This window comes from Bufo gargarizans, chromosome 1 (assembly GCF_014858855.1).
Source record: "Bufo gargarizans isolate SCDJY-AF-19 chromosome 1, ASM1485885v1, whole genome shotgun sequence".
NCBI classification, from domain to species: domain Eukaryota; kingdom Metazoa; phylum Chordata; class Amphibia; order Anura; family Bufonidae; genus Bufo; species Bufo gargarizans.
The window spans coordinates 411,549,919-411,558,980 of record NC_058080.1 but is presented as its reverse complement, the minus strand read 5'-3'; the positions used below and the strand labels follow the sequence as shown (position 1 = coordinate 411,558,980).

The 9,062-nt window shown below is 45.0% G+C and overlaps 1 protein-coding gene across 1 annotated transcript in view; it reads left to right on the top strand.

The window, feature by feature from the left end:
• The first annotated feature begins 888 nt into the window (after window positions 1–888).
• LOC122932172 (prostaglandin reductase 1-like) overlaps window positions 889–9,062 on the top strand; it is a 35,656-nt gene continuing 27,482 nt past the window's right edge. The window contains exon 1 of the mRNA XM_044286434.1: window positions 889–952. The gene's annotated coding sequence lies outside the window, so the exon portion shown is untranslated. The remainder of the gene's footprint in view (window positions 953–9,062) is intronic.

The following is a 9,062-nucleotide window of genomic DNA, read 5'->3' as shown; positions in this document are numbered from 1 at the left end:
CGCATGGGTAGGAATAATGCAAGTCACCCGTACATACTAAATGGTAAAACACTCGGTAACACTGACATGAAAAAGGACCTAGAAATTTTAGTGATCGGCAAACTATGATGTAGAAACCACTGTCAGGCAGCTGCTGCCAAGGCCAATAAGATAATGGGTTGCATCAAAAGGGGCATAGATGCCCGTGATCAGAACATAGTCCTACCACTTTACAAATCACTAGTCAGACCACACATGGAGTACTGTGTACAGTTCTGGGCTCCTGTGAACAAGGCAGACATAGCAGAGCTGGAGAGGGTTCCGAGGAGGGCAACTAAAGTAATAACTGGAATGGGGCAACTACAGTACCCTGAAAGATGATCAAAATTAGGGTTATTCACTTTAGAAAAAAGACGACTGAGGGGAGATCTAATAACTATGTATAAATATATCAGGGGTCAGTACAGAGATCTCTCCCATCATCTATTTATCCCCAGGACTGTGAGGAGGGGACATCCTCTGCGTCTGGAGGAAAGAAGGTTTGTACACAAACATAGAAGAGGATTCTTGATGAGGAGGTGGTGATGGTGAGTACAATAAAGGAATTCAAAAGGGGCCTGGATGTATTTCTGGAGTGTAATAATATTACAGGCTATAGCTACTAGAGAGGGGTCGTTGATCCCCTTAAGTGGGGAAAATTGGCTTCTACCTCACATATTTTTTTGCCTTCCTCTGGATCAACTTGAAGGATAACAGGCCAAACTGGATGGACAAATGTCTTTTTTCAGCCTTATAAACTATTTTACTATGTTACACGCCCCCTCACTCTGAAGCCTAATGCAGGCATGCAGTGTGAAGGACTACCCCTCCGTCTTCCTGTCTTCTTAGCCGGAGACAGATGAGCCATAGGAACTGTCTTTCAAAGGAGCAGTGGAAAGGGACAGGAGACATTAATGAAAGCTGTTATTATAAGGTAATTATAGATCTATTGACAATTATTGACAGACTAACTCAGGTATACATGCCTAGCTCTAATAAACTAGCAAATAAATAAAAAATATGACAGTTACACTTTAACTGTACTAGACATTGCCAGTTACTCAACAATAATGGCACTCTTGGCTCTGTAGGTTGGAGTACTTTGTACCAGATTTATCAAAGGCTGCATGTCGTTCGCTACATTTTAGTTAATCTTTACACTGAACAATTTGTTTAGAAATTCTGCTTAATTTTTATGCCATCCTTCTCCTGGAGTGAGTTTATTACTTTGTGCAACTTTAAAAACAAACACAAATTCTCAATAATAGGCTACATGCACACGACCGTATGTGTTTTGAGGTCTGCAAATTGCAGTAACCCAAACAGTGTCAAAAGTCAAATTTTTTATTTTTTTATAAAAATTTTTGAAGTCAGAATTCTGGAGTGCTGGGTATGATAAATTTCCACATGTCAGGGTGCTTTCACACTTGCGTTTTTGCCTGCATCTGTTATGAACGGATCCGGTTGTATTATCTTTAACATAGCAATGACGCAGCCGTCATGAACTCAATTGAAAGTCAATGGAGGATGGGTCCGTTTTCTACTGTGTCAGAGAAAACAGATCCATCTCCATTGACTTACATTGTGGGTCATGATTCATCCCACGATGGAAAGAAAACCGCAGCTTGGGAACGCAACCAAAAGGAACGGAATGCATTTTGGAGAATTCCATTCTGTTCAGTTACGTTTTTCTCCGGTTTCGAGATCCTCTGCTGGATCTCAATACCAGAAAAGAGAAAAGCTAGTGTGAAAGCAGCCTTATCGTATAATCACATTAGGCAGAATGTTTACAGGTTGAAATGTGAGGCAGATAGTCACATTATAACACGAGATGCTGTGGATTTACAGTTTTTACCTCATGTAAAATGATGTGCAGATTCCAGGGTGAACATATGGGAAACCTTTCCTAATGCCTGTTTCACACGATCAGTATTTGGTCAGTATTTGCAAGTTAAAACCAGAAGTGGAACCTATAGAGAAAGGTGTCATGGAAATACTTGTGCCTCTTGCGTGCTTACAAATACTGATGCAAAAACCCTGACTGTGTGAGTAAAGCCTCATTCACACGTCTGTGCTTAAATCCGTGAGTGATGCAGATCGGTGATGCATCCATGAAGCTGTCCGTGAAGGATCCACGTTGGGTGCGTGTGTCCGTTTTTTGCTGTCCATGTTGCATCCGTGTTTTACTGACACTAAACAAATAATTTTCAAAGCATCTAGTTTTAAAGATCCGTGAAACAAGGATGCAACATGGATGCAACACGGACAAAATATAGCATGCATCCGTGCTAAAAACGCTGACCCACGGACCGTGCTAAAACACTGATGTGTGAATACACACATTAAAATGAATCGGGACGTGTGCTGTCCGTGGAGAAAACGTACAGCACACGTCCGTGAAATACTGACGTGTGAATGAGGCTTAAAGCCTATAGCTTTGTTTGGAAAAGGATTTTCCGATCTCTGGATATCATTCTATCCCTGGCCAATGACCTACTTTACAGTATGGTTATGTAGCTGCATTATCACATCGGTTGTATATTGTTGTGTTGTGACATATGACAGCTTCCTGGGTGTGCTGCGTTGCTGAGAAAGCTCCTTATCTGCGTCTTGCATATAATTGTTTATAACACTATTACATTGTATATCATATCTATCTATATATATATATAAAGAAGGACGTATGTATGTATGTATGTATGTTCCGCGATCACTCAAAAAAGTAACGATCGATTTCAACGAAACTTCGAAAAAAATCTTGTGGGGGTCACAGCTCTCTAGCACGTACCGTTCCTGAGATATTCCCCAAAAATGCAAATATGGCACATCACATGACCTACATTAGCCAATAGAAGCCTGCAGGTCTTTCTCTTCATATCCCAACTGCCATGGTCACATATCCCTTATCAGCCAATAGAAGCTCGCAGGTCCTTAGTCTCCACATACACAGTTTTACAACAGGTTTCCATAACAACCCAGCCATTTTTCTTCACTGCTGCAGCCTGCAGGTCAGCTTTAAAGGGGAAGGGAGCTGTGGATGACACTGTTAAGGGAGTGGAGTTCTGTGGAGGTGACAGTTCAGGGGGCAAGTAGGGTGGCCATTCAGGCTACACTCAAAAGATGGACTTAAAAACCCCACCCCCAGGTCCGGCTAAGCTACGCCCTCAATCTGGTTAGGCCACGCCCCCTCCCAATCCGCAGCCAACAGGGATTGAAAAAATGAAGGTAAAAATCAACTTCTGTCAGCTGTAGGGGTGGGAGGGAGAGTGACTTTCTCCCTGCAGCTCATGCTCAGACAGCACAGTGCTGCTGTCTGAGAGTGAGCTGTTCAAAAGGACATCCCTGCGTGAGAGATTCCAAAAAATGCATTAGCCAATAGAAGCCTGGTCACATGACCCTTATCAGCTAATAGAAGCTTGCAGGCCCTTAGTCTTCACATACACACAGTTTTACACCAGGTTTCCATAAGAACCCAGCCATTTTTCTTCACTACTGTAGGTCAGCCTTAAAGAGGCAGGGTGCTGTGGATGACAATACTAAGGGAGCGGAGTACTGTGGAGGTCACAGCTCAGGGGCAGGTAGGGTGGCTATTCAGGCCACCCTCAAAAGACGGACTTACAAACCTCGCCCCCAGGTCCCGCTAAGCCACACCCACTCCCACTCTGCAGCCGATGGGGATAAAAAAAATGAAGGTAAAAATCAACTATCAGCTGCCGGGGCTTGAGGGAGGCGCTAGATGGAGGACAGGTAGGTTGAAAGCCGGACTCTCCGGCCTAAAACCAGACCTCTGGCCACCCTAGGGGCAGGCTGCTGTGGAGGTCACAGTTAAGGGGACGGTCCACTATGGAGGTCAGTGTTAAAGGGGTTGTCTGTAGTGATGAGCGAACTTCTGTTTTAAGTTCGGCGTCTAAAGTTCGGCTTCCGGTTAGCGGAGAATCCCGATATGGTTCCCGATATGGATTCCGACTTCCGTTGTGGTCCGTGGTAGCGGAATCAATAATCGGCCATTATTGATTCCGCTACCAGGGACCACAACGGTATTCGGAATCCATATCGGGATTCTCCGCTAACCGGAAGCCGGACTTTAGACGCCGAACATAAAACACAAGTTCGCTCATCTCTAGTTGTCTGGGTTCAGAGCTGAACCCGGACATACCCATATTTTCACCCCGACAGCTCCCCTGATGTTAATATCGGAGCATCTCATGCCCCGATGTGCTCCCTTGCCCTGCGCTAGATCGCAAGGGCAAGGGCTTTTTTGTTTACAATAACACACTCCCCGGCAGAGGCTTCCGCCCGGGAGTGTGTTCGGTGATGTCACCGGCTCAGATGGGCTAAAGCTCGCCCATCAGTGCTGGAGACGTCACCGGGACTTCCTGGCAGCCCCATGGAGAGCCTGGTTCGTCACCGGAACGCCTGAAAATGCCTTTGCCCTGCTCTATGTAGCGCCTGGCAAAGGAGAGCATCGGAGCATGAACTGCTCCGGTACTCAAGTCAGGGGGGCTGCCTGGATGAAACTGGAGGTTTGCCCGGGTTTAACTCTGAACCCGGACAACCCCTTTAAGGGGCAGATTGTTGTAGAGGCCAATGTTAATCCCTTAGTGACCACTAATACGCCTTTTAACTGATGTAAACAAAGGGGGTTTTAGCTACACAGCTTGGAGGTCACTGCTAAAGGGGCAGGCTGCTGTGGAGGTCACTGTTAAGGGGCGGAATGCTGTTGAGATCACTGTTCAAGGGGCGGGCTGCTGTGGAGGTCACTGATAAGGAGGCGGGCACTGTGGAGGTCTCTGTTAAGGGGACAGGGAACTGTGGAGGTCACAGTTAAGGGGACAGGGAACTGTGGAGGTCACAGTTAAGGGGACGGTCCGCTATGGAAGTCAGTGTTAAGGGGCGGGGTGCTGTAGAGATTGCTGTTAAGGGGGATACTGTCGATATCTTTTCATAGAGGTAAATAGATAAGATATCCCAGGGCGCAAGAATCCAGTCCAGATGGTGATAGGGAAAAGATACTTTTATTGCAGAAGTACAACGCGTTTCGGGGAGTAGTTCCCCTTCATCAGGTGCATAACTGCAATAACTGCAATAAAAGTATCTTTTCACTATCACCATCTGGACTGGATTCTTGCGCCCTGGGATATCTTATCTATTTACCTCTGTATCCTACCACTTCTTGGAGACCTCAGGTATCCCTTCGCGGCTGCAGATCCACCAGCGAATCGTGACTCCAGTACACATCTTGACAAGCTTTCACTAGAGTTATGCCTACAGGTAGCACAACCATCAAAGGTGAGCCTTGTACTGGAACCATTTATTTTACCTGTCTACCAACGGTATTACCCTATAGTGCGCCCTGCTTTATCTTTAACAGCATAAAGTAAATCCTGTGGATATCTTTTCATGGCATACACAAACATTACATGAAATAGATGAGATATACCCGTGCAAAGCCGGTTCCTTCTGCTAGTAAGTGATAAATAATGACATAAAAGTAAAGGTGTCCATATGTTCTATTTGGAGATATTCACACTTGAGTTGGCCACAGTGAATCTGCAACAGATGGCATATGTTTTTTTCACATTTTGCTGCAACACAACAATGAAGGAATTTCGAGACAAATTCACATCAAAATCTGCATCAAAATCAGCTCATAACACACTCGCGGAGAGGGGGGGGCAACGAGTCAATGGCCCCCCCACACGGAGAATATAGTGAGAGTCAGGGCGGAAACCGGATCAGGGGAGATGAGCGCTTCCATTGTGGAAGCGCTCATCTCCATAGTTATCTGTATCACCGTCCCCAGGACAGCCATACAGATGGAAGTGCTGCGGCGGGGCAGGGGAGGGAGAGGCGTCTCCCTTCCTTGTTCCTCTGATAGGCTGCCGGCACAAGGCCCGCAGCCTATTAGAAATGGTGCAGGCGGCGCAATGACGTCATTGCGCGCGGCCTGAGCCGTACAGTGCAGGATACAGGCCGGAAGAGACCTGCATTGCATCGCTGCCATGAAGGTAGGTATAAGTGTTTTTTATTTTTATACGGGCCAATAATTGTGGCACGTGATTTGAAAGGGGGGGGCATGGAGAGGCACTTTTTACTGGCACATGATTGGGGGGAATGGAGAGGCACTTGTTACTGGCACATGATTCAGGGGGCATGGAGAAACACTTGTTATTGGCACATGATTGAGGGGGGCATGGAGAGGCACTTCTTACTGGCACATGATGGGGGAATCTATGGGGGCACCTCTTACTGGCGCATTATTGGGGGCCATCTATGGGGCACTTCTTACTGGCACATTATTGGGGGGCACTATGGGGGCATCTACTGAGGCCACAAATAAGGGGTATTTTATATGGGGGGGGGAGAGGAACACTACGGGGGCTTCTACTGAGGCTACAAAGAAGGGGTATTTTATATGGGGGGCTCTGTGTGTTACTAGTATTATCAGGGGTTTATCGGTTTCTACAGTATAATATTGGGGAGCACAGAAGAACAGTATTTGGGGTAGTATGATGATTTGTCTAGAAGATGGGAGGATGATGGAAAAGTAGTAAACTAAGATTTATTTTGTCAAACTGCAGAGATAAAAAATGGCTGAAAAATTATGGTCTGGTCTGAAGGTCTGAAAGGAGAACATGAGGAAAGAGGTCATCTACATCAAAGAGACGTCACTGGATGTAAGAGGTATGTGGGGCTGTATAGCAAGTACAGCAAAATGCAGTGTGGAGGGAGGTGGGGACTTAGAGAATTGGGCCATATTCATTGGGGCTTGGACCCAGGATCTTTTTCGACCCTAGCAACGCCCCTGACCTCCACCCATTCCACTGCGCCCCGCCCACGGACACCGTGACTAGCATCTCAACAGCAGAAGCAGAATGTGATGTCATGTTCTAGGTGGTTGATAGATCGGCAGGCTTAGCGGCTACTTCCTGCCAAGCTAAACCTGTCTGCAAAAATCGGCGATGATGAGAAGGTCAAAATAGCATATCTATGTGATGTCATTGTGTGCTGGGAAGGCTGTTACTGGAAATGCAGTGGTAGATTAAAAAGAAAATATTACTGATAGCAGCCAAAGGCTGTGTATGATACTGCCGGCTGAACCACTGTATCTTATCATGGGTAATACTGCCTGGTGAGCTACTGTATCTAAACTTATCATGTGTAATACTGCCTGCTGAGCTACTGCATCTAAGCTTATCATGTGTAATACTGCCTGTTGAACCACATATCTAAGCTTACCATGTGTAAGGGCTCATGCACATGGCCGTGGCTGTATTGTGGCGGGTCCGCAATATACGGGCACTGGACGTGTGCCCACTGTATGATGGATGAAGAGGAAGTGCCCCTCCCAAGACCAGGCTCTGGATCCGCCACGGATTCTGGAGAAAACGGCCAATAGGAAAAAGGGGGTTTCCTGAGGATAGATTAAACAAAAGGAAATATCACTTTCGTCCCTATTCTAGTCAGGACAGGTCCTAGAGGGGAAAAGGATAATCTGGCCTCTGGAGTTACCCAAAAGGGGGTAAAGGGAGGGGATTCCTCCCTAATTCCCAAAGTAAATCTGGCGACAAACAATGACGCCAAGATAGGTGGGAGGCTGCAGAAATTAACCTTTCCATGGGAAATAATAACATCCAACCCTTGGGCCCTAGAAATAATGTCGGGCTACAAAATAGAGTTTTCTTCAGTCCCTCCCAAAAGATTTTTGATTACGATTCTAGGTTCAGGAAAATCTTAGGAAAATGTTTGTCAAGGACTGCGGGATTTGCTAAATCTAGGAGTGATAGTCCCTGTCCCCCCATCCCAACAGGCACAGGGTTCTATTCAACACTATTTTTAGTAAAGAAAAAAGAGGGCCAATTTAAGACAATAATAAATCTAAAAAGTCTGAACAAATACATTTCATACAGGAAGTTCAGAATGTGCACAGTCGACCTAAAAAACACATATTATCATGTTCCAATTCATCTCAGAAATTTCTAAAATTGTCGGTCAGGGATACAGAAGGTCAGATTCTTAATTTTCAGTTCACAGCCCTCCAATTCGGAATCTCCTCAGCTCTGACGGTATTCACCAAGCTGGTGCAACATTTCTGGGGATTGATTTGGACTCAGAAACAGACTACCTTCCTTCCCCAAGACAAAATATATCAACTCAGGGAGAAAATCAGATTGTTTCAGAAGAGGAGGAGATGCTCTATAAGGGAGCCAATGAGCATACTGGGTCTTCTGACCTTATGTATCCCACTATGGCACCATGCAGATCTGGATCCTAAAAGAATGGGACAGACAACAAAGATCTCTAGACCGGAAGATATTAATTCTGGGCTTAGTAAAATCATCTCTCTCCTGGTGGACAGTTCCCAAAAATCTATTCAAAGGAGTAGTTTAGAACAAATCTCCGTCTATTCTGATTCAGACAGATGCAAGCAGGACAGGTTAGGGTGCAATGATTGGAGACAGATATTACCAAGGCACTTAGATTTTCTACAACAAGGTTTGGAATTAGGTCTTAGACCATCCACTTTGAATATCGGTAGAAATTAATAGCGGGCGCTGCACAGTGCTCCCCAAGTTCATTTCCCAGGTCCGTTCTCATTGTAGATGGGACCCGCACCTATCAGACATGGGGGCATATTGTAGCGATATGCCCCCATTGTCTGTGATAGTGATGAGCGGGAGGTGCCATATTCGATTTCGCGATATTTCGCGAATATTCGATTGAATATTCGTGTTATATTCGTCGAAATCGAATATTCGTAATTTTTCCAATTATCGCAAATAATATGCGATTTAATTAATCGCGTATTGCGATTTTTTCTTTTAATAGTATAAGGCAACGGTATTTTACGAAATTTCGCAATATTGCTCTAACTTCGTCTTTTAGAATATGACGAACATTCTAAAAGACGAAGTTAGAGCAATATTACAAAATTTCGTAAAAAACACATATAGATTGTAATTTAGCTAATATAGTGCTATAATCATTTTTTTTTCTCTAATTTTTTTTGCCTCTTCTGAACTTAAGTTTTGTAAAATATGTAC